Below are 27,284 nucleotides of genomic sequence, written 5' to 3'. Positions count from 1 at the left end.
GAGTCAGTGGCTTTGGGAGCCCTGAATGGAAAGGGAAATGTTTTCCTTCTGTGTGTGTTTTACTTGCTGGCCAGGTGTGAGGCTAGAATAAAGGAATGGTCCACTATTTTTTGGCTCTGCAGTTCTTGACTGTCTGCCTGAATTCAATGTGAACTGGCACCTGCATGGCCGCAGTTACTGGCCATACATTTGGTGTAGTTCGTGGCAGGATTCAGATCAGATTGGTAGAAGCTGCCACCACCCTTGATGGGTGGGGTAGGGGACTGGTTGCTGTTATGGTTTCCCATGGTTGTTTTTCTGGGGACCATGGGCTGGCTGATATTTACAGCCCTATGTGAGGAAACCGAGAGAGCTATGGAAGAGGCTGCTCAAGGCCTACAAACCGAGCAGTGGAAGGAGGTGGAATGGCCATGGAAGAAAGAGATGCAGATCCTGGACCTGGAGTAAGCACTAGAGAAGGAGGCTGCATGAGTTCATGAGTTGCAGTTTGCCCTGGAAGTTGCAGGAGCCTGAGATGGAGCAGTGCCAGGGGAGTGGATCTGGGTTGGCAGGAACAGGCATTTCCAGGTCCTCTTCTGAGGATGAGGAGAATCTGACTGAAGTTGCCATCTGCAGACTCCAGAGGGTAGGGGCCCAGAGGTGGGGAGTGCCCTCTAGCCCATGGTAGGTTTGCTACAATTGTGGGACATATGGGTGGATGGCTCTAGACAGAGGTGGAAATGTTGGCTGCGTTGCCATGTGCTCCTCCTTGGATCAGTGTCTTAAGAGCTGCCAGGATGGCAGGGATGAAGGGCTAGGCCTGAGGCCCCATGTGCGTGGACTGACTCTCGGACTGCAACCAGAGGAGGTACTGGCTCCTTGTTGGATGGACTTGTGGCTTTTGGACAATGTGAGAGACCCTATTAGTGGGGACAGCTCTGGTGAAGGGCACCTTTGTAATTGTTGAAATTGTATGACTTGTGCTGTTGCTATAATTTGTTTGTGTGATGTGCCTAATTCCTTGCATAGGAATGCCTATGGTGTGGATTGTGAATTGCAAAGTGAGCAAAAGGGGTGGAATATTGGGCAAATAAGTTTGTAAAATGTGATTTGTATGTTTGCTCACTTTGTTAAAAATGGCTGCTGCCCAGGTATGTGATCTGTGATTACCTTCCTGCTTGGAAAGGGCCATTGTTATGATAATGTTGCCAGAGGAGAGAAGACAAGATGGTGCTGGAGTAGGCGGACGTACCAACATCTACCTCCCAGAACTAAAGTGGATTACAAACTAATTTTAAGAACTATCATCTGGAAAAAACAACTTTGGACTAAACTAAGAGGACTCTTCAACCAAGGAACACTGAAGAAGCCACACCGAGACTGGTAGGAAAAGCAGAAACGCGGAAACGCGGAGAGGGCTGCCCAGCTCCCCGGAGCGAACGGCAGCCGGGAGAGACTCGCGTGGTGGGAAGTGAGTTTTGCAGAGAGGGGAGGGTCCTGAGCCCCAGGAACAAAACCCCAGCCTGCAGCCCCAGAGCCCAGAAGAGGCGTAAGGACAGTATTTAGCTGGAAACAAGTCAGGATACTGTTTGTGAGAAAGAGTCTGATTTCTCAGACCCAGGATTCTTCTTAAAGGGACCACACAGAAAACCTCTCTCACAACCACTCACCCGGGGCTCCGGGGAATGGGGAGAGAGAAGAGGACCTGAGTAGCAGGAAGAGAGTGTAATCTAGGAGGCACAGGGAGAAACATTTTGGGAGATAGCCACCCTAACCCCTGGGACGAGTCACTCCCAAAATCTGAAGCGAATATTTCCACAGGAAACAGCAATACCGGCAAAGGGAAGCAGGAGAGCAGCCAAACAAGCTCCCCCGCGGCACTCAGAGCAGAGTTGCTTAGATGGAGGGAGCTTTCGGGTCTACAGTACTGAGTGTTAGGGTCTGAGCTGCAGCGCCTGCACCCACGCGGCTGAGGGCTCGCTGGAGGGCGGGCAGCAGCGGGAGATGGAAGCGTGGTTCTGTCGGCAGGGGCGGAAGCTGGCTGGCCACCACTGGGCTCAGGTGCGAACTCAGTCTTGCCAGGCTGGGGAGGAGGGGCGTGCAAAAGCGGTCAAGCCTAGCTGCCAGCAGCCTGTAATTCAGCCTGCGGGAGAAGGGCGGGAACCCCGGAAGGGGTGAAGACCAGCCCTTGAGCAAGTGTGCAGGAGCACAGCCCTGCCCTGCCCGGGGAACTGAGGCTTGTGTCCTGACTTGGGAGCCGGCTCCTCCCGCAGGGATGGAGCCAAAAGCCCAGAATAGGTGGAGTTCTGCTACTGAGCTGAGCGTGGGAACGCAGTCCTGCCAGGCCGGTAGAGCCAAGGCTAGAAGCCGTTCCATGAGTAGGCTCCTCCTGCAATGGTGGGGTGAAACCCCGGTAACAGTTGGAGACCCGCAGCTGAGCAGAGGTGCTCGCCAGTGCCCTCAGGACCGAGCATAACGTCACACACGGGGGCGGGGCAAAGGCCAAGGCCACCAAGGCTTGTGCACCCGAGCATGTGATCACAGCTACTCCCGTGAAGAGAAAATGCAGAGGCAGAGAAATGCAACACAAATGAACCAAGAGAAATCCCCATAAAAGTACCTAAATGAATCAGATATAACCAAATTACCAGATGCAGAGTTTAAAATAACGATTGTTAGGATGCTCAAAGATATTAGAACAACAATAGATGGTCATTACGAACACCTAAATAAAGAGATAGCAAATATAAAAAAGGATATTGAAATAATAAAAAAGAATCAGTCAGAAATGACAAATACAATATCTGAAATAAAGAACACAATGGAAGGAATTAAAAGCAGGATGGATGAAGCGGAGATTCAAATCAGCGAGTTAGAGGACACGGTAAATAAAGGCACGAAAGCAGAGCAGAAAAAAGAAAAGAGACTCAAAAAGTCTGAGGAAACTCTAAGAGAGCTCTGTGACAACATGAAGAGAAATAACATCTGCATCATAGGGGTTCCTGAAGAAGAAGAAAAAGAACAAGGGATAGAGACTTTGTTCAAACATATCATAGCTGAAAACTTCCCTCAATTAAGGCAGGAAAACATCTCACATGTTCAGGAAGCACAGAAAACTCCATTAAGGAGAAACACAAAGAAATCAACACCAAGACACATCATAATTAAAATACGAAAGCTAAGTGACAAAGAGAAAATATTAAAAGCTGCTAGAGAAAAAAAGACTATCACCTACAAAGGAGCCCCCATAAGGATGACTTCTGACTTCTCAACAGAAACATTTGAGGCCAGACGGGAATGGCAAGAAATATTCAGAGTAATGCAGAACAAAAACCTACAATCAAGACTACTTTATCCAGCAAGGCTATCATTTAAAATTGAAGGAGAAATAAAAAGCTTTACAGACAAAAAAAACCTCAAGGAATTCACTGCAACCAAACCAAGGCTGCAAGAAATGCTAAGGGGCCTGTTGTGAAGAGATCAAAGGATAAAAAGAATATAGCAAAAGAGGAATACAGCTTTAAAGAATAAAATTGCAATAAACAATTACATATCAATAATAACCTTAAATGTAAATGGATTAAATGGTCTGTTCAAAAGACATAGGGTAGCTGCGTGGATAAGAAAACAGGACCCATACATATGCTGTCTACAAGAGACACACCTTAAATCAAAAGATGCACACAGACTGAAGATAAAAGGATGGAAAAAATATTTCACGCAAATGGAAATGAAAAAAAAGCTGGGGTAGCAATACTTATATCAGACAAAATGGATTAAAACAAAGACTATGGTAAGAGGTAAAAAAGGTCACTACATAATGAAAAAGGGAGCAATCCAAAAGGAAGATATAACCATTATAAATATCTACGCACCTAATATAGGAGTACCTAAATATATAAAGCAGACTTTGATGGACTTAAAGGGCGAGATCAAAAGCAATACTATAATAGTAGGGGATTTCAATACCCCATTAACATCATTAGATAGATCCTCAAAAAAAAAATTAACAAAGAAACAGCAGACTTAAAGGACATATTAGATCAACTCGATTTAATAGATATCTTCAGAACCTTTCACCCTAAAACAGCAGAATATACATTCTTTTCAAGTGCTCATGATATATTCTCTAAAATAGACCACATGTTAGGGCACAAAAGCGGTCTCAACAAATTTAAGAAGATTGAAATCAAATTGAGCACTTTCTCTGATCACAATGGCATGAAACTAGAAATCAACCACAAAAGAAAAACTGAAAAACATTCAAACACTTGGAAACTAAATAACATGTTATTAAATAACGATTGGGTTAACAATGAGATCAAAGAAGAAATTTAAAAATTCCTAGAAACAATCGATAATGAGCATACATCAACTCAAAATTTATGGGACACAGCAAAAGCAGTCCTGAAAGGGAACTTTATAGCATTACAGGCATACCTCAAGAAGCTAGAAAAAGCTCAAATAAACAACTTGACCTTGATTCTAAAAGAACTAGCATAAAACAGCAAGTAAAGCCCTGAGCTAGTAGAAGGAAGGAAATAATAAAGATCAGAGCAGAAATAAATGACATAGAGGCTAAAGAAACAATACAGAGGATCAATGAAACCAGGAGCTGGTTCTTTGAAAAGGTAAACAAGATCGATGAACCTTTAACCAGACTCACCAAGAAAAAAAGAGAGAAGACTCAAATAAATAAAATTAGAAACGTGAGTGGAGAAATAACTGACACAACAGAAATACAAAATATTGTAAGAAAATACTATGAAGAACTGTATACCAAAAAACTAGACAACTTAGATGAAATGGACAAATTCCTTGAAACATATAATCTTCCAAAAATCAATCTGGAAAAATCAGAAAACCTAAACAGACCAATTACAACAAATGAGATTGAAACAGCTATCAAAAAACTCCCCAAAAAGAAAAGTCCTGGGCCTGATGGCTTCACAAGTGAATTCTACCAAATATTCAAAGAAGAACTAACTCCTATCCTTCTCAAGCTATTTCAAAAAATTCAAGAGGAAGGAAGACTTCCAAGCTCCTTTTATGAGGCGAGCATAATTCTGATTCCAAAACCAGGCAAAGACAACACAAAAAAAGAAAATTATAGGCCAATATTCCTGATGAATTTAGATGCAAAAATCCTCAACAAATATTAGCAAACTGGATCCAGCAATATATGAAAAAAAATCATACACCATGATCAGGTGGGATTTATTCTGGGGAGGCAAGGCTGGTACAATATTCACAAATCAATCAATGTGATTCATCACATAAACAAAAAGAGAGAGAAAAACCACATGATAATGTCAATAGATGCAGAAAAAGCATTTGATAAAATCCAGCACCCATTCATGATCAAAACTCTCAGCAAAGTGGGAATACAGAGAACATACCTCAACATGATAAAGGCCATCTATGACAAACCCACAGCCAATATCATACTCAATGGGAAAAAATTAAAAGTAATCCCCTTAAGATCAGGAACAAGGCAGGGGTGCCCCCTTTCACCACTCTTCTTCAACATAGTTCTGGAAGTCCTAGCCGCAGCAATCAGACAAGAAAAAGAAATAAAAGGCATCCAAATTGGAAGAGGTAAAACTATCATTATTTGCAGATGATATGATATTGTATATAGAAAACCCTAAAGTCTCAGTCAAAAAACTACTAGACCTGATAAATGAATTCGGCAAGGTGGCAGGATATAAAATCAATACTTAGAAATCAGAGGCATTTTTATACACTAAAAATGAACTGTCAGAAAGAGAAATTAAGGAATCAATCCCCTTTACCATTGCAACCAAAAAAAATAAAGTACCTAGGAATAAATTTAACCAGGGAGATTAAAGACTTGTACTCGAAAAATTATAAAACATTGATAAAAGAAATCAGGGAAGATACGAACAAGTGGAGGCATATATCATGCTCATGGTTAAGAAAAATAAACATCATTAAAATGTCTATATTAGCCAAAGCAATATATAAATTCAATGCAATACCGATTAAAATACCAATGACTTACTTCAAAGATATAGAAGATATATTCCAATAATTTATATGGAACCAAAAGAGAGCTTGAATAGCCTCAGCAATCTTGAAAAGGAAGAATAAAGCAGGAGGTATCACACTTCCGGATATCAAGTTTTATTATAAGGCCATTGTACTCAAAACAGCCTGGTACTGGCATAAGAACAGGCATATAGATCAATGGAACAGAACTGAGAACCCAGAAATAAACCCACACTTTTATTGACAACTGATATTTGACAAAGGAGATAAGAGCATACATTGGAGTAAAGACAGCCTCTTCAACAAATGGTGTTGGGAAAACTGGACAGCTACCTGCAAAAAAATGAAACTAGACCACCAACTAACACCATTCACAAAAATAAACTCAAAATGGATAAAAGACTTAAATGTAAGCCATAAAATCATAAGCATCTTAGAAGAAAACATATGTAGTAAGCTCTCTGACATCTCTCACAGCAATATATTTGCTGATTTGTCTCCACAGGCAAGTGAAATAAAAGATAGGATAAACAAATGGGACTTTATCAAACTAAAAAGCTTCTGCACAGCTAAAGACAGTAAGAACAGAATAAAAAGACAAACTACACAATGGGAGAATATAGTTGACAATGCATCTGATAAGGGGTTAATAACCAAAATTTACAAAGAACTTGTAAAACTAAATACTAGGAAGACAAAGTATCCAATCAAAAAATGGGCAAAAGAAATGAATAGACATTTCTCCAAAGAGGACACACAGATGGCCAATAGACATATGAAAAAATGCTCAACATCACTAATGATTAGAGAAATGCAAATTTAAACCACAATGAGATATCACCTCACACCAGTCAGAATGGTGCTCATCAATAAAACAGCACAGAATAAGTGCTGGTGAGGATGTGGAGAAAAGGGAACCCTCCTGCACTGCTGGTGGGAATGCAGACTGGTGCAGCCACTGTGGAAAAACAGTATGCAGATTCCTCAAGAAATTAAAAATCTAACTGCCTTTTGACCCAGCTATACTACTGTTAGGAATATACCCCAAGAACACCATAGACCTGCTCCAAAAGGAGAAATGCACCCCCATGTTTATGGCAGCATTGTTCACAATAGCAAAGATCTGGAAACAGCCCAAGTGTCCATCAGAGGACGAGTGGACTAAAAAGCTTTGGTACATATATACTATGGAATACTACTCAGCCATAAGACATGGATCTTTTACAACAACATGGATGGGCCTTGATAACATTATACTGAGCGAAATAAGTAAATCAGAAAGAACTAAGAACTATATGATTCCATACATAGGTGGGACATAAAAATGAGACTCAGAGAAATGGACAACAGTGTTGGGGTTACAAGGTGGGGGGGAGGAGAGGGAGGGATTTGGGGTAGGGGAGGGGCACAAAGAAAACCAGTTAGAAGGTGACAGAAGACAATTTTATCAATGTCACCCCATCAAAGTTAATAAAAAAAAAAAATAAAAAAAAAGAATGTGTCTCACGGCTAATTCAGACAGAAGAATGGTATAAGGATGCTAATTCTGCTTCTCAGGCCACATCCTGCAAAAGGGGCTCCAAGCAAATCGGTGGTTTGGCTCCTCTGATTTTGCCAATTGGATTTAAAAAAAAATAGGTCAGGAACATCCTGAAATGGAACTAACAATATATGAGCATAAATTTATTTATTTATTTATTTATTTATTTATTTATTTATTTATTTATTTTTAATAATTTTATTTTTTTAATGGGGTGACATCAATAAATCAGGATACATATATTCAAAGATAACAAGTCCAGGTTATCTTGTCGTTCAATTATGTTGCATACCCACCACCCAAAGTCAGATTGTCCTCTGTCACCTTCTATCTTGTTTTCTTTGTGCCCCTCCCCACCCCCTTTCCCTCTCCCATTCCCCCCTCCCCCCCCCCCCCCCCCCCCCGTAACCACCACACTCTTATCAATGTCTCTTAGTTTCACTGTTATGTCCCACCTACATATGGAATAATACAGTTCCTGGTTTTTTCTGATTTACTTATTTCGCTTCGTATCATGTTATCAAGATCCCACCATTTTGCTGTAAATGTTCCGATGTCATCATTTCTTATGGCTGAGAAGTATTCCATGGTGTATATGTGCCACATCTTCTTTATCCAGTCATCTATTGATGGGCTTTTTGGTTGTTTCCATGTCCTGGCCACTGTAAACAATGCTGCAATAAACATGGGGCTGCATGTGTCTTTACGTATCAATGTTTCTGAGTTTGGGGGATATATACCCAGTAGAGGGATTGCTGGGTCATAAGGTAGTTCTATTTTCAGTTTTTTGAGGAACCACCATACTTTCTTCCATAATGGTTGTACTACTTTACATTCCCACCAACAGTGGATGAGGGTTCCTTTTTCTCCACAGCCTCTCCAACATTTGCTATTACCTGTCTTGCTAATGACAGCTAATCGAACAGGTGTGAGGTGGTATCTCATTGCCGTTTTGATTTGCATTTCTCTAATAGCTAAAGAAGATGAGCATCTTTTCATATATCTGTTGGCCATTTGTATTTCTTCCTGGGAGAAGTGTCTATTCATATCCTCTTCCCATTTTTTTATTGGATTGTTTGTTTGTTGAGTTTTATGAGTTCTTTGTATATTTTGGATATTAGGCCCTTATCTGAGCTGTTGTTTGAAAATATCATTTCCCATTTAGTTGGCTTTCTGTTTATTTTGTTATCAGTTTCTCTTGCTGAGCAAAAACTTCTTAGTCTGATGTAGTCCCATTCATTCATTTTTCCCTTCACTTCTCTTGCCTGTGGAGTCAAATTCATAAAATGCTCTTTAAAACCCAGGTCCATGAGTTGAGTACCTGTCTTCTTCTATGTACTTAATTGTTTCAGGTCTTATGTGTAGATCTTTGATCCATTTTGAGTTAATTTTTGTACAGGGGGAGAGACTGTAGTCCAGTTTCATTCTTTTGCATGTGGCTTTCCAGTTTTCCCAGCACCATTTATTGAAGAGGCTTTCTTTTCTCCATTGTGTGTTGTTGGCCCCTTTATCAAAAATTATTTGACTATATATATGTGGTTTTATTTCTGGACTTTCTATTCTGTTCCATTGGTCTGAGTGTCTATTTTTCTGCCAATACCATGCTGTTTTGATTGTCGTGGCCCTATAATAGAGTTTGAAGTCAGGTATTGAAATGCCCCCAGCTTCATTCTTTTTCTTTAGGATTGCTTTGGCTATTCGGGGTTTTTTATAGTTCCATATAAATCTGATGATTTTTTGCTCTATTTCTTTAAAAAACATCATTGGAAGTTTGATGGGAATTGCATTAAATTTGTATATTGCTTTGGGTAATATAGCCATCTTGATTATATTTATTCTTCCTAGCCAAGAACAAGGTATATTCTTCCATCTCATTATATCTTTTTCGATTTCCCTTAACAATGGTTTATAGTTTTCATTATATAAGTCCTTTACATTCTTTGTTATGTTTATTCCTAAGTATTTTATTTTTTTTGTTGCAATCGTGAAGGGGATTATTCTTTTGAGTTCCTTCTCAGTTGTTTCATTGTTGGCATATAGAAAGGCTATTGACTTCTGTATGTTAATTTTGTATCCTGTGACCTTACTGTATTGGCTTATTGTTTCTAGTAGTCTTTTTGTGGATTCTTTGGGGTTTTCGATGTATAGGATCATATCATCTGCAAAAAGTGATACCTTTACTTCTTCTTTTCCGATATGGATGCCTTTTATTTCTTTGTCTTGTCTGATTGCTCTGGCTAGAACCTCTAGTACCACATTAAATAAGAGTGGACAGAGTGAGCAACCCTGTCTTGTTCCTGATTTAAGGGGGAAAGCCTTCAGTTTAGTGCCATTTAATATGATGTTAGCTGATGGTTTATCATATATGGCCTTTATCATGTTGAGATATTTTCCTTCTATACCCATTTTGTTGAGAGTCTTAAACATAAAATTGTGTTGTATTTTATCGAAAGCCTTTTCTGCGTCTATTGATAAGATCATGTGGTTTTTGTTCTTTGTTTTGTTGATATGGTGTATTACGTTAAGCGTTTTACTTATGTTGAACCATCCTTGAGATTCTGGGATGAATCCCACTTGATCATGATGTATTATTTTTTTAATATGTTGTTGTATTCGATTTGCTAGTATTTTGTTTAGTATTTTAGCATCTGTATTCATTAGAGATATTGGTCTGTAGTTTTCTTTTTTTGTGCCATCCTTGCCTGGTTTTGGTATGAGGGTTATGTTGGCCTCATAAAATGTGTTTGGAAGTATTGCTTCTTTTTCAATTTTTTGGAAGACTTTGAGTAGAATAGGAACCAAGTCTTCTTTGAATGTTTGATAAAATTTGCTGGTATAGCCATCAGGGCCTGGACTTTTATTTTTGGGGAGGTTTTTAATGGTTTTTTCTATTTCTTCTCTACTGATAGGTCTGTTTAGGCTTTCTGCTTCTTCTTGACTCAGTCTAGGAAGGTTGTATTGTTCTAGGAATTTATCCATTTCTTCTAGGTTGTTGAATTTAGTGGCATAAAGTTTTTCATAGTATTCTACAATAATTCTTTGTATATCTACGGTGTCCGTGGTGATTTCTCCTCTTTCATTTTGGATTTTGTTTATATGAGTTCTTTCTCTTTTTTCCTTGGTAAGTCTTGCCAAGGGTTTGTCAATTTTGTTGATCTTTTCAAAGAACCAGCTCCTTGTTCTATTAATTTTTTCTATAGTTTTTCTGTTCTGTAATTCATTTATTTCTGCTCTGATTTTTATTATCTCCTTTCTTCGGCTGGTTTTGGGTTGTCTTTGTTCTTCTTTTTCTAGTTCCTTAAGGTGTGAAGTTAAGTGGTTCACTTGGGCTCTCTCTTGTTTGTTCATATATGCCTGAAGTGATATGAACTTCCCTCTTATCACTGCTTTTGCTGCATCCCATAGATTCTGATATGATGAGCATAAATTTAAAGGACTTTTAGATACTGGAGTTGATGTATCTGTTATTGCTAAGCTACATTGGCCTCCTTCCTGGCCCACTCTTGCAGCAGCCACAGAATTACAAGGTATAGGGCAGAGTAAATCCCCTCAACAAAGTCCTAGTTTTCTACATTGGGAAGATTAAGAAGGTCATTCTGGATTTTTTAAGCCTTATGTGCTCCCTGGATGGCCAGTTAATTTGTGGAGTAGAGGTCTTTTGAAAAATATGGGAGCGAAAAAGAAAAAAAATGTTGCCAGAGGAGGGGTTTTTGCACTAAGTAAAGTTTGTGAAGAAGGAGAAAGAAGGCGAAGAAGAAGGAAGGAAGAAGAAGGAAGAAGGAAGAAAGAAGAAGGAAGAAGGAAGGAGAAGGAGAAAGAGATGGAGAAGAAGAAGAAGGAGGAGGAGGAGAAAGAGAAGGAGGAGGAGGAAGAAGAAGGAAGAAGAAGAAGAAGGAGGAGGAGGAGGAGGGGAAAGAAGAGGAAAGAAGAAGAAAGAAGAAGGAAGAAGAAGGAAGAAGAAGGAAGAAGGAAGAAGGAAGAAGAAGGAAGAAGGAAGAAGAAAGAAGAAGAAGAAGAAGAAGAAGAAGAAGAAGAAGAAGAAGAAGAAGAAGAAGAAGAAGAAGGAGAAAAAGAAGGTCAAGATGGCAGGGTGCTGAAAGAGAAAGCAGCCAGTTTGTACAGAGATGAGAAGGGAGAAGGGGTGCAGGTGGAGAACCAGAGGTGACTGAGCTGGTGGGGGCCTTTGATTCTAGGAAAACCCAAATGTGTCAGTAGCTTTATGAGCTCTGAATGAGTGAGTTTTGAAGCCCTGTTTGGTTGTTTTTATTTGCCTGCCGGGTGCGAGGCTAGAATAAAGGAATGACCACCAGTTTTTGGCTCTGCAGTATCTTTACCATCTGAATCTAATGGGAACCTGCACGTGCCTGGCAGCGACCATGGCCGTGGCTACTGGCCATACAATGACAAAAGAAAAACAAATTGTTTAACTGTGACCAAGGAATTGGATGGAGACAGTTTCACTGACATCCTGGGAGAAGACATTTAAGGATCAACTGAGGAGCAAAGAGAAACATTTAGTACAGAAAGTTCTCAGTATCCTGTATTTCTGGGAGATTTAAGGGCTTTCCACGGTAATTCCGACAAGGGTGTGAGGCTTTCCATTCCGGCGCTGATCTTTGACCCTAACCCCAAGTACAGTGAGACTCCCAGTCCTGTTTCCCATTCCCCATCGGTTCACTGGACTACTGAGCAGTCTTTGAGGGCATGGCCTGGAGTGGAGTCTGGAGAAGGTGGAAAGCTGCTGACCTGGTTCTCCTCACTCAGGTTCAAAGGACCCGGCCACTTGTGAAATGAACCTGTTACCACTCTCTTCTCCACCAAATATTTGTCAAGTGCTGCTTTTCATCACATTGCTGCCAAACCAGAAACCTGTCCTTTTAACCACTAGCCCCTGACTGTGGGTGCTAACCCAGTGCTAACTTCTTGCCAGGTACCATGGAGAACAGAAAATATCAACTGCACTTTTGGCTTTGGGGCCTGAAAGATCCAAATTACTGTATTTCCCCATGTATAAGATGCTCCCATGTATAATACACACCTTAATTTTGTGGCCCAAAATTTGAAGAAAAGATGTATTACATAAAGTTATTGAACTCAAGTTTTATTCATCATAAAATTCATACAACTCCTCATCACTGTCAAAACTCCCATCTATTAGCTTTTCCTCATCTCTGTCTGATGACGAATCACTGTCTTCATATATTGCCTTGTCCTCAGTTCCATCTATGGCGTTTGAAATGCCACAACCACTATATAAGACACACCCAGTTTTTAGACCCCAAATTTTTCAAAAAAGGGTATGTCTTACACATGGGGAATACAGTAGCACACGTGAAACCATTAAAGAACACTCCAAGATAAATCCTAGATTTTCATTTTCAGACTGAAAAGGCCCACTGAGGACCCAACAAAGAGACCTCATCACCAACATGGCACTTTTTTTTTTTTTTTTTTTTTTTTTTTTTTTTTTTTTTTTTTTTTTTAAATAAATTTTTATTAATGGTAATGGGATGACATTAATAAATCAGGGTACATATATTCAAAGAAAACATGTCTAGGTTATTTTGTCATTAAATATGTTGCATACCCCTCGCCCAAAGTCAGATTGTCCTTCGCCACCCTCTGTCTAGTTCTCTGTGCCCCTCCCCCTCCCCCTAACTCTCCCCCTGCCCTCCCTCCCCCCACCCCTGGTAACCACCACACTCTTGTCCATGTCTCTTAGTCTCATTTTTATGTTCCACCAATGTATGGAATCATGTAGTTCTTGTTTTTTTCTGATTTACTTATTTCACTCCTTATAATGTTATCAAGATCCCACCATTTTGCTGTAAATGATCTGATGTCATCGTTTCTTATGGCTGAGTAGTATTCCATAGTGTATATGTGCCACATCTTCTTTATCCAGTCTTCTATTGAAGGGCTTTTTGGTTGTTTCCATGTCTTGGCCACTGTGAACAGTGCTGCAATGAACATGGGGCTACATGTGTCTTCACGTATCAATGTTTCTGAGTTTTGGGGGTATATACCCAGTAGAGGGATTGCTGGGTCATAAGGTAGTTCTATTTGCAGTTTTTTGAGGAACCACCATACTTTCCTCCATAATGGTTGTACTACCTTACAGTCCCACCAATAGTGAATGAGGGTTCCTTTTTCTCCACAGCCTCTCCAACATTTGCTATTACCCGTCTTGTTGATCATAGCTAATCTAACAGGTGTGAGGTGGTATCTCATTGTAGTTTTGATTTGCATTTCCCTAATAACTAATGAAGCTGAGCATTTTTTCATATATCTGTTGGCCATTTGTATCTCTTCCTGGGAGAAGTGTCTATTCATGTCTTCTTCCCATTTTTTTATTGGATTGTTTGTTTGTTTGTTGTTGAGTTTTATGAGTTCTTTGTAAATTTTGGAAATTAGGCCCTTATCGGAGCTGTTGTTTGAAAATATCATTTCCCATTTAGTTGGCTGTCTGTTTATTTTTATATCAGTTTCTCTTGCTGAGCAAAAACTTTTTATTCTGATGTAGTCCCATTCATTTATCTTTGCCTTCACTTCTCTTGCCATTGGAGTCAAGTTCATAAAATGTTCTTTAAAACCTAGGTCCATGAGTTTAGTACCTATGTCTTCTTCTATGTACTTTATTGTTTCAGGTCTTATATTTAGGTCTTTGATCCATTTTGAATTAATTTTAGTACACGGGGACAGGCTGTAGTCGAGTTTCATTCTTTTGCATGTGGCTTTCCAGTTTTCCCAACACCATTTGTTGAAGAGGCTTTCTTTTCTCCATTGTGTGTTGTTGGCCCCTTTATCAAAGATTATTTGACCATATATATGTGGTTTTATTTCTGGGCTTTCTATTCTGTTCCATTGGTCTGAGTGTCTATTTTTCTGCCAATACCATGCTGTTTTGATTATTGTGGCCCTATAATATAGTTTAAAGTCAGGTATTGTAATGCCCCCAGCTTCATTCTTTTTCCTTAGGATTGTTTTGGCTATTCGGGGTTTTTTATAGTTCCATATAAATCTGATGATTTTTTGTTCCATTTCTTTAAAAAATCTCATAGGAATTTTGATGGGAATTGCATTAAATTTGTATATTGCTTTGGGTAATATGGCCATTTTGATTATATTTATTCTTCCTATCCAAGAGCAAGGAATATTTTTCCATCTCATTGTATCTTTTTCGATTTCCCTTAACAATGCTTTGTAATTTTCATTATATAGGTCCTTTACATTCTTTGTTATGTTTATTCCTAGGTATTTTATTTTTTTTGTTGCAATCGTGAAGGGGATTATTTTTTTGAGTTCGTTTTCTAATATTTCATTGTTGGCATAGAGAAAGGCTATTGACTTCTGTATGTTAATTTTGTATCCTGCGACCTTACTGTATTGGTTTATTGTTTCTAATAATCTTTTTGTGGAGTCCTTCGGGTTTTCGATGTATAAGATCATATCATCAGCAAAAAGTGATACCTTTACTTCTTCTTTTCCAATATGGATGCCTTTTATTTCTTTGTCTTGTCTGATTGCTCTGGCCAGAACTTCTAGCACCACGTTAAATAAGAGTGGAGAGAGTGGACAACCCTGTCGTGTTCCTGATTTAAGGGGGAAAGCCTTCAGTTTAGTGCCATTTAATATGATGTTAGCTGATGGTTTATCATATATGGCCTTTATCATGTTGAGATATTTTCCTTCTATACCCATTTTGTTGAGAGTCTTAAACATAAAATTGTGTTGTATTTTATCAAAAGCCTTTTCTGCATCTATTGATAAGATCATGTGGTTTTTGTTCTTTGTTTTGTTGATATGGTGTATTACGTTAACCGTTTTGCGTATGTTGAACCATCCTTGAGATTCTGGGATGAATCCCACTTGATCATGATGTATTATTTTTTTAATATGTTGTTGTATTCGGTTTGCCAGTATTTTGTTTAGAATTTTAGCATCTGTATTCATTAGAGATATTGGTCTGTAGTTTTCTTTCTTTGTGCCATCCTTGCCAGGTTTTGGTATGAGGGTTATGTTGGCCTCATAAAATGTGTTCGGAAGTATTGCTTCTTCTTCAATTTTTTGGAAGACTTTGAGTAGAATAGGAACCAAGTCTTCTTTGAATGTTTGATAGAATTCACTAGTATAACCGTCTGGGCCTGGACTTTTATTTTTGGGGAGGTTTTTAATAGTTTTTTCTATTTCCTCCCTGCTGATTGGTCTGTTTAGGCTTTCTGCTTCTTCATGACTCAGTCTAGGAAGGTTGTATTGTTCTAGGAATTTATCCATTTCTTCTAGATTGTTGTATTTGGTGGCATATAATTTTTCATAGTATTCTACAATAATTCTTTGTATATCTATGATGTCTGTGGTGATCTCTCCTCTTTCATTTTGGATTTTATTTATTTGAGTCCTGTGCCTTTTTTCCTTGGTGAGTCTTGCCAAGGGTTTGTCAATTTTGTTGATCTTTTCAAAGAACCAGCTCCTTGTTTTATTGATTTTTTCTATAGTTTTTCTGTTCTCTATTTCATTTATTTCTGCTCTGATTTTTATTATCTCCTTTCTTCGGCTGGTTTTGGGTTGTCTTTGTTCTTCTTTTTCTAGTTCCTTAAGGTGTGAAGTTAAGTGGTTTACTTCGGCTCTCTCTTGTTTGTTCATATAGGCCTGAAGTGATATGAACTTTCCTCTTATTACTGCTTTTGCCGCATCCCAGAGATTCTGATATGTCGTATTTTCATTTTCATTTGTCTGTATGTATCTTTTGATCTCTGCGCTTATTTCTTCTTTGACCCATTCATTTTTTAGAAGTATGTTGTTTAGTTTCCACATTTTTGTGGGTTTTTCCCCCTCTTTTTTGCCGTTGAATTCTAGTTTCAAGGCTTTATGATCAGAAAATATGCTTGGTACAATTTCAATTTTTCTAAATTTGCTGATATTGTCTTTGTGGCCCAACATATGGTCAATTCTTGAGAATGTTCCATGTACACTAGAGAAAAATGTATACTCTGTCGCTTTGGGATGAAGTGTCCTGTAGATGTCTATCATATCCAGGTGTTCTAGTATTTCGTTCAAGGCCACTATATCTTTATTGATTCTCTGTTTGGATGACCGATCTAGAGCCGTCAGCGGAGTATTGAGGTCTCCAAGTATGATTGTATTTTTGTTAGTTTTTGTTTTAAGGTCAATAAGTAGCTGTCTTATATATTTTGGTGCTCCTTGGTTTGGTGCATATATATTAAGGATTGTTATGTCTTCTTGATTCAGTGTCCCCTTAATCATTATGAAGTGACCATTTTTGTCTCTGAGTACTTTTTCTGTCTTGTAGTCGGCATTATCAGATATGAGTATTGCTACACCTGCTTTTTTTTGGGTGTTGTTTGCTTGGAGTATTGTTTTCCAGCCTTTCACTTTGAATTTGTTTTTATCCTTGTTGCTTAGATGTGTTTCTTGTAGGCAGCATATAGTTGGATTTTGTTTTTTAATCCATTCTGCTACTCTGTGTCTTTTTATTGGTAAGTTTAATCCATTTACATTTAGTGTAATTATTGACACTTGTGGGTTCCCTACTACCATTTTATAAATTGCTTTCTGTTAGTTTTGTATCTAGTTTGATTCTTCTCTTTTGTTTTTCTATCATTTGTTTCTGTTTGTTTGTGTTCCATACTTCTTTCCTCTGTTGCTACCTTTTTTAAGTCATGTGTTTTTGTGGTGGTTTTTTCAAGGGTGGTTACCATTAAGTAATGTAAAGGGTACCTACCATATTCATTGTAGTACCCTATCTTATAAGTATTTCTGCACTTCATCGTCCTTTGCTACTGTTAATCTCCATTCTCTCCCCCCCCTTTTTTTTTCCTTTGTTGTCACAGTTTAAGTTTGGTTTTATTGTGTTCTTGGTGGAGCTGTTACTTGTGGTGTTGTTTTCTTTTGTTCTTTGAATCTGGTTGGAAAACCCCCTTTAGTATTTCCTGGAGTGGGGGCTTTCTCGTGATAAATTCTCTCATCTTTTCTGTATTTGTGAATGTTTTTATATCTCCTTCATACTTGAAGGATAGCTTTGATGGGTATAGTATTCTTGGCTGAAAGTTCCTCTCTTTCAGGGCCTTAAATATTGGGGTCCACTCTCTTCTAGCTTGTAGAGTTTCTGCTGAGAAATCTGATGATAATCTAATAGGCCTTCCTTTATATGTTGTACTCTTCTTTTCCCTGGCTGCCTTGAGAATTTTTTCTTTGTCACTGGTTTGTGTCATCTTTATTATGATGTGCCTTGGAGTGGGTTTGTTGGGGTTAAGAAAACTCGGTGTTCTGTTTGCTTCTTGAACTTGAGGCTTTAGTTCTTTCCACAGGCTTGGGAAGTTCTCGTCTATTATTTGTTTGAGTATATTCTCCATTCCATTTTCTTTCTCTTCTCCCTCTGATATACCTATTATTCTTATGTTATTCTTTCTGATGGAGTCAGATAATTCCTGTAGGGCTTTCTCATTTTTTATTATTTTTGAGTCTCTTTCTTCTTCTCTCTGTTGTGCCTCAAGTTGTTTGTCTTCTATTTCACTAATCCTATCTTCAATCTGGGTTGTTCTGCTAGCTAAGCTTGTTACCTCGTTTTTCAGCTCGTGAATTGAGTTTTTCATTTCTGTTTGATTTGTTTTTATAGTTTCAATTTCCTTGGTAATATATTCTTTGTGTTCATTGAGTTGTTTTCTGATCTCCCTATATTGCCTTTCCGTGTTTTCTTGTATATCTCTGAGTATTTTTAAGATTTCTATTTTAAATTCTCTGTCATTTAGCTCCAAGGCTTCCAGTATGTTAAGTCTTTTCTCCATAGATTTTTCCACATCTATTTGTGTTACCTCTCTTTCTTTTGTATCCATAATATTCGATTTCCTCTTTCTTATTGGCATCTGCGGGTGGTCTTGTTGATAGCACTAATTAGAATTAATAAAGAGTAAAAAGTAAAAAACAAAAACCAAAACAAAAAACAAAAACAAAAAAAAAACAAAAAAAAAAACAAAAAAAAACAAAGGGTAAAACACCCCACAAAAAAAAAAAAAAAAAAAAAAAAAAAAAAAAAAAAAAGCAGTAATAATTTATTATTTCCCCCTTTTTTTTTTTTTTTTCTTTGTTCTCCTTCCCTCCTCTCCCCTCCTCAGGGAAATATCGTGCCTATAATGGAGGGCCTGGTTTGCGGTGAAGAGTTCAAGGGGGCAAAAAAAAAATAAATAAATAAATTAAAAAAAAAAAAAAAAAAAAAAAAAAAAGGGAAGAAAATCTTAGACAAGCATAAGTTGATCTGCCTGCGGGTGACGGTCAACCAAGAGATATAATGAGAGGGACAAGAGGGAACCAGAAAAAAGGACAAAAAAAAAGGAATAATCAAGAAGAAAAAATAAAAATAATAAGTAAAAATACGTTGTATTACGTGGAGCAAAGACCAAATACAATGGAGACCTTGGGTTGGGAGGACCCAAAATGCCACAAAAACAAACCAACCAGAAAAAAACAAAAACAAAACCGAAAAAGAAAAACAAAGCCAAAAAAAAACCTTGAGTCCCAAATTAACTAATTTGTTCGTGATTGAGGATTAAATGGGAGGAAAGTAAAACGAGAAAAGAAAAAACGAATAGAAAGGAAAAAATAAGAAAAAGTGAAAAACGAAGGAAGAAATAAAAAAGGAAGAGAAAAAAACAAAATAAGGCAAAAAAAACAAAAGAGGAGAGAGTGAGAATTAAGTGTCCTGGAGTATAACCCCAAAGGAGGGTGAGGATGAAGGAGAGAAATAAAATGTAACACTTATGGGTAGTGTAGTTCAAGAAAAGGGAAGCATAAGATGGGCAGAGAATAGAAGGGCTGAGGTGGAGGAAATAAAGGCAATAAGATAGAAGGAACAAACAACAACTACAAATAAAAAAAAAACCCAACAAACAGTGGAACAAGCTGCAAAGTCTGTGGATTTTTCCTGATTTTGAGATGTCAACCTCTTCCTCCTTCTCCTCTCTCCCTCTTCCCGGTCGGCGACTCTGCACCCCAGGCCCTGCCCCTGCGCCACACCCAGGCAGGGACTTGCAGTTGATGGGGTTCTATGGCAATGTCACACAATTGGCTTTAGTCTTGTTGGTAGTCAAGGCCTGCCGGCGTCTGCAGGGTCTAACGACGAGAGAGTTCGCCTTCGTGGATTCTCTCTCCCAGTCCCCCCCTCCCGAACCAGCAGCCTGGCGATCCAGCCACAAGGCTGCCACTGCTTCTGCCTGGGGAGTAAGAGGCTCAAAAAGCTGGGAAATCCCCACTCTATCCCCACTCAGTGCAAGGCTCTGGGAAGGGCTCTGACAGTCAGGGCCTCCAGTGTAATCAGGCGGGGGTGGGAGTCAATTGTTGTCAAGGTGATTGTTCAGCGCCTAGCATTCCGTTGGACCTCTCAACCCAGGCTTTCCACACTTTGTAGCCTGTTTTGGCCGGTAAAAAGAGACACTAGTCTCTGCTTGCGACTAGTGTGGTATAGATCTTATTATCTGCCAAGTCCTTCTTGTTAGCGTTTATCCCTGAATATGGAGGCTCTATCAATCAGAAGTTGCCTCCGCCCCTTTAGCGAGAGGCACCAAAAAATATCACGCCTCTTGTCTTGGGTCGGTGAACTGAGAGAGATCTTATCAATTAGAACCGAGGGTGCGCAGATTTCACGGGTTAAGTTAATTTTAGTAATTGGGTCGCAGCTGTGCTCCCGAAGGTATTTCAGGCTGCCTGCGCGCGCCCCTCCCCCAACGCTTGATTGTTAGCTTGAATGGCTGGGTGAGGTGCCCCGCCCGCGGAGAGAATCTCCCAAGTAGGGAATACCGCCCTGGGGCCTCTCCCGCTCCCCGTGCGCGGGCCGCTGGGAACTTAGCGGTGCTCGGTCTGCAATGCTCCGTCTGCAATCAGACCGGGAGTGCGCCAGCGGCTGTTTGCCGCTGGCTCTGCAACCGACCCACTGCTCGCGGCGGCGGCGGCGGTGGCGGTGGCGGCGGCGGCGGCGGCGGTTTCCGAGTGCGGGAATGACTTACCACCGGCGCACTTTCTCGCAGCTTGAATGAACGTCCTGCGTTTGCTTCCTCCACACCCTCGTCTCTCAGATTCGAGTGATAACAGTCCTTTTGCTTTCAGTTTGCTCCGAAGATAAATTTTCCTGTTTCTAGTTGATAAATTTGTTGTGATTTTGGGGAGATCTGTCGGACGCGCTGCTCACGGCGCCATTTCCGTGACGTCACTCCAACATGGCACTTTGTCATGAAAATTCTCCAACCAGGGATTAAAGAAAGACCTTAAAAGGTTAAAAGAGCAGTAAACATGTTATATATAAAGACTAAAAGTAAAAATAGACTTAAATTTCTCAATATCATCTCTGGAAACTAGAAACCATGGGATATTGGCTTCAAAAGTCAGAGGGAAAATGTTTTTCAATCCAGAATCCTATACTTAGCCCAATGATCAAATGTGAGGATACAAGGAAAGCATGTGAGATCTAATAATGACTACAATAATATGCACCTTTTCCTTGGCAGGTGCTGAAGGATGCACTACAGCAACATGAAGTAGCAAATAAAAACAGAAGAGGCCCTGGCCGGTTGGCTCAGTGGTAGAGCGTCGGCCTGGCGTGCAGGGGTCCCGGGTTCGATTCCAGGCCAGGGCACACAGGAGAAGTGCCCATCTGCTTCTCCACCCCTCCCCCTCTCCTTCCCCTCTGTCTCTCTCTTCCCCTCCTGCAGCCAGGGTTCCATTGGAGTAGGGTTGGCCTGGGCACTGAGGATGGCTCTGTGGCTTCTGCCTCAGGTGCTAGAATGGTTCTGGTTGCAGCAGAGCGATGCCCCGGATGGGCAGAGCATCGCCCCCTCGTGGGCATGCCGGGTGGATCCCGGTCAGGCACATGTGGGAGTCTGTCTGGCTGCCTCCCGGTTTCCAACTTCTGAAGGATGCAGAAAAAAAAAAACAAAAAAAACCCCAACAAACAAACAAAAAAAACAAACAAACAAGAAGAAACAGGAGATCCAGGAAGCGAGTAGAGAGAAGTGAACCCCAGAATGACAAGTGTGTGGCCAAGAAAACAACTACTTCAAGTTGAAGCAGGAAGATGAAAGAATCCAGCAGGGACCTCTCCAGAGGGAGGGGAAAATGGAATTGATAGACAAATAGCTAAACATTAATAAAATTATATTTTTAGGTCATTGCTAGATATGATGTAATATGTGGAAAAAATTAAAGATAGGTATAGAAAATTAAGCAAATAAGAAAAAAGCTGCAATTCTCAATTAAGAAAAGTAAAAAACTTGTACAAGAAAAATATGTATAAAACGTGGCTTTTCAAGGGACAAAATTTACATAGTCATAATAAGATTAAATAGTTGTCGATTTAACTAAAAATTTGTGATGACTACTGGGATGTGGAGCAGCAAAAATAGGGAATAGAGGAATGAGGTAAAAAGCTCAATCTGGCCCTGGCTGGAGGGTTCAGTTGGTTAGAATGTCATCCCAATGTGCAAGGGTTGTGGGTTCTATACCCAGTTGGGGCACATATAGAAACAGATTGATGTTTCTGTTTCTGTGTCTCACTCTGTCCCTGCCCTTTTTTCTAAAATCAATAAATTTTTAAAAATTAAGTCAAATCTGCATTTATTATAACCAGAAGTGTAATAGATGATGTCTGAAATTAATAAATCAAGAAAAACAGCATGGCCTGACAAGGCAGTGGCACACTGGATAGAGTATCGAACTGGGATGCAGAGGACCCAGGTTCAAAACCCCGAGGTTGCTGGCTTGAGTGCGGGCTCACCAGCATGAGTGTGAGGTCACCAGCTTGAACATGGGATAGTAGATATGACTCCATGGTCACTAGTTTGAGCTCAAAGGTCACTGGCTTGACCCAAAGTTGCTGGCTTGAGCAAGGGGTCACTTGCTCTGCTGTAGCCCCCCCCCCCATTAAGCCACATATGAGAAAGCAATCAATGAAAACTAGGGTGCCACAATGAAGAATTGATGCTTTTCATCTCTCTCCCTTCCTGTCTCTCTCTCCCTCTCTCTCTCTCTCTCTCTCTCTGTCACAAAAGAAAAGAAAAACAGCATGAACTGCTATTACTGAGAAATAGGGTGAAAAGTGAGAAAAAGTGAAAAGTTGAGAATGGCTACACCTAGGAGCAAAAATGAGGAAACAGGGAACAATGGGGTAGGGAGTCTCTTAGTTCTCATTATAACTTTTCTAATACAATATATTCCTTTTTTCTAGTACTATATATACTTTTTGACAACCACACACATAACTTTCATTATTTTTGTGTTGTGCTAAAATATCCACTACATAAAATTTGCCATTTTAACTATTTTTGAGTGTACAATTCTGTAGCATTAAGTACATTCACATTGTTATGCAACCATCACCACCATCCATCTCCTGAAAATTTCCATCATCCCAAACTGAAACTTCATACCCACTAAATGCTAACTCTCCTCTATCAACTTACCCCCGCCCCTGGCAACCACAATTTTATTTTATTTCTTTATGAATTAGACTATTTTAAGTATCTCATATAATTGAAATAATACAATATTTCTCCTTTTGTGATGACTTATTTCACTTCACATAATGTCTTCAAGGTTCATCCATATTGCAGCATGTGTCAGATTTTCCTTCATTTTAAGGCTGAATAAATATACAACATTGTATATATATTCACACCATGGTTTGTTTATCCATTCATCTGAGGATGGGCAGTGGGTTGTTTCCACCTATTGGCTATTGAGAATAGTGCTACAATGAACATTGGTGTGATTGTATCTATTTGAGTGTCTGCTTTTAATTCTTTTCCTTAAACAGCTAGATGTGGAATTGCTGTATCATATTCTGTTTTAAGATTTTGAGAAATTGCCATCCATTTTTCACTGCAGCTGTACCATTTTACATTCCCACCAGCGATGCACAGGATTCCTATTTCTCCATATCCTGGCCAACTCCATTTTCTGGTTTTGTTTTGTTTTGTTTTGATAATAGCCACCCTAATTGTGTTAAGTAGTATGTCATGTGATTTTGATTTGCATTTCCCTAATGTTGAACATCTTCTAATGTACTTATTGGCCATTTGTAAATCTTTGGAGAAATATCTGTTCAAATCTTCTGCCTGTTTTTTTGAATTGGTTTGTTTGTCTTTATCACTTTGTAATAAAAACATAGAATTAATGCTAAAACCAAGAACCAAATGCCAACAGACAAATTGGATTTCAAATCAGGGACTTTGGGCAGGGCCCTTGAATAGGAGGAGGGTATATCAATACTTTTGTATTACCACAGACTGCTGAGGTCCCAGGCATTATCCACATAAAATAAAAACGTGTATTACCCTTTTACCTCAACAAAGTTTATGCATTTCTTTGCAAGGTCTCCCCACCCTTCTAATACTCCTGTCCTAGAGGGTAGAAAAAGTTGTTTAGTAGGTTTTTTTCCCAAGCCTCCCAAGACATACTCATGAATTGGTCCCTGAGAGAGAGTGTTTCCTACAAGCAAACTGTTAATTCATTGTGAGGGAAATCCACTTCTACAACTCGTAATCTATTTCTAGTGCTAGCTCTGCTTGTCACCCGTGTATCAGATGAATCTTAAACTATCATAAACCTAAGATGTTACACAGAGTAGCTGATGGGAGTGATGGCTCAATGAGACATCAAACAGGCATTTGGGAGCAACTGCCCTCATGACTCCACCTGGGACAGAGTCTCCTTTCACGATGGCATATGAAGGAGGTTCAAAAGGAAATGGTCATATTATAATTGTTATTGCTCATTATGGGAATAACTGGTCCTGCACATGAGAAGTCTGGCTTCCTCCTTAACAGTTTCAGAAGCTTCATTAAATATAGTAACTTTGGCATTCACTATGTCAAAAACATGGAGCTAAAGCTATTGTTTTTTTTAAAGAGTTATTTTTTTAACTTTATTTTATTTATTCATTTTAGAAAGAGAGAGAGAAAAAGGGAGGAGGAGCAGGAAGCATCAACTCCCAAATGTGCCTTGACCAGACAAGTGCAGGGTTTTGAACTGGCGACCTCAGCGTTCCAGGTTGACGCTTTATCCACTGTGCCACCACAGGTCAGGCCATAAAGCTATTGTCTTAAAAGAAACACATCTAAAATGGTGCACTCACTTTGGAAAACAGTATGGCAATTACTCAAAGGTTTAAACATAGATTTATATGATCCAGCTATTCCATACCCTGGTATATTCCCAAGAGAATTGAAAACATACGTCTAGGCTAAAACTTGTATACAAATGTTCATGGCATCATGATTCATGATAGCCCAGAAGTGAAAACAATCCAAATGGCTATTAATTCAGAAATAAAATGTGGCATATCTACAATGTGTCCGTAAAGTCATGGTGCACTTTTGACCGGTCACAGGAAAGCAACAAAAGATGATAGAAATGTGAAATCTGCACCAAATAAAAGGAAAACTCTCCCAGTTTCATACCTATTCAGTGCAGTTCTATGTGGGCCCACACACAGATTTTTTTAGGGCTTCTTAGGTAGCTATCCCGTATAGCCTCTACAGATTGGTCACTGACTGATGGCTTACCAGAATGGGGTTTCTCCACCAAACTGCCGGTTTCCTTCAACTGCTTATCCTACTGAGTAACGTTATTCCTATGTGGTGGCGCTTTGTTATAAACGCACTGATATTCACGTTGCACTTTGGTAACGGATTCTAATTTAGCGAGCCACAGAACACACTGAATTTTCCTCTGTACCGTCCACATCTCCACTGGCATGGCCATGGGCTGCTCCGCTGTATACACAGTATTATATCATCATCCTACAGAAACTGGGAGTGTTTTCTTTTTATTTGGTGCAGATTTCACAGTTCTATTGTCTTCTGTTGCTTTCCTGTGACCAGTCAAAAGTGCACCATGACTTTATGGACACACTGTATATATTCAGTGTGTTCTGTGGCTCGCTAAATTAGAATCCGTTACCAAAGTGCAACGTGAATATCAGTGCGTTTATAACAAAGCGCCACCACATAGGAATAACGTTACTCAGTAGGATAAGCAGTTGAAGGAAACCGGCAGTTTGGTGGAGAAACCCCATTCTGGTAAGCCATCAGTCAGTGACCAATCTGTAGAGGCTATACGGGATAGCTACCTAAGAAGCCCTAAAAAAATCTGTGTGTGGGCCCACATAGAACTGCACTGAATAGGTATGAAACTGGGAGAGTTTTCCTTTTATTTGGTGCAGATTTCACATTTCTATCATCTTTTGTTGCTTAATGAAAACTGATTTAGTCATAAAACAGAATGAAGTACTGATACATGCTACAACACAAATAAACCTTGAAACATTATGCTTAGTTTAAAAAAGCCACATATTGTATGATTCCATCTACACGAAAAGTCTAAATTATGCAAATGCAGAGAGATAAAGAGTAGATTAGTGGTGTCAGGGGATGGTGAAGAAGTGAAGTTGCTTTTTTGGTGAGAAAAATGTTCTGGAATTAAGCTGTGGTGATGGCTGTACAACCATAAGAATATAGTAAAATCCACTAAATTGTACACTTTAAATAGGTGAATTTTATGGCATGTGAATGATACCTCAATAAAGCTGCTATAAAAAAGAAATACCCATCAAATGTTAATGCAACGGTTTGGGGAAAGTAGGGCTGGGGTGCCAAGTTTCAATTCTACTTTTCTGGGTGGGGGGTTTGTTTGTTTTTCAAATTTCCCCCCTCTAATGGGCAACTATTACTTCACCAGCTGAAGCTCTGGATTCTACTGGATTCAAATTCAAGCTCCTTCTGGATGAACTGGATATACTGGGCAAGTCAGTTAATTATTTTTATACTTCAATCTCCTCATGAAAAAGTGGGGGTATAATATCACTTACCTCATAGAGTAGTTGTGAGAATCTAATAGGAGAATGCTGTATATAGTGCTTAGGTCAGAGCCTAGCTCATTGGTACGTGCTCAAGAAATATCAGCTTGCCTTTTTTTTTTTTAACAGAGATAGAGAGAGAGTCAGAGAGAGGGGGATAGGTAGAAACAGACAGACAGCAACGGAGATGAGAAGCATCAATCATCAGTTTTTCTTGCGACACCTTAGTTGTTCATTGATTGCTTTCTCATATGAGCCTTGACCGTGGGCCTTCAGCAGACCGAGTAAGCCCTTGCTCAAGCCAGTGACCTTGGGTCCAAGCTGGTGAGCTTTGCTCAAACCAGGTGAGCCTGTGCTCAAGCTGGCAACCTCGGGGTCTCGAACCTGTGTCTTCCACATCCCAGTCCGATGCTCTATCCACTGTGCCACCGTCTGGTCAGGCTGCCATTTTTGTTATTAAGAATACAAGGCAGTAAAATACTACTACTAATTATTCTGTGTAGGCCATATACAGCTCTTCTGGAGATGCTTCGCGTATTTTGACACATTTAGTCCTAACAACTACCTTATGAGGTGGATACTCATGCCTTTTATACAAATGAACATTTACTGTGGAGTGGATGAACATTTGCCAGTGGCATGCAGTCTGCACATCTGTAGGCATTTAGGAAAGGTAACGAGCATAGAAAGCTGAGGCAATCAGGGAGGCCTTCATGGAAAAAGTAGCCCAGGAAGTATAGAAAGGTGAGCCCTGGATAATCAATGTGAGTAGGAAAGGGTGGTAAGGGGTTTTTAAATGGAATGGAAGTTACCAAACAGAGGCCAAAAAAAAGTTAAAATTTATTCGGTGTGGGTGATGCAGATTGTGTCATATTATTCTCTGTACTATTCTGC

The sequence above is a fragment of the Saccopteryx leptura genome, chromosome 10, assembly GCF_036850995.1.
Source record: "Saccopteryx leptura isolate mSacLep1 chromosome 10, mSacLep1_pri_phased_curated, whole genome shotgun sequence".
Classification (NCBI taxonomy): Eukaryota; Metazoa; Chordata; class Mammalia; order Chiroptera; family Emballonuridae; genus Saccopteryx; species Saccopteryx leptura.
Note: the sequence above shows the minus strand (reverse complement) of the source record.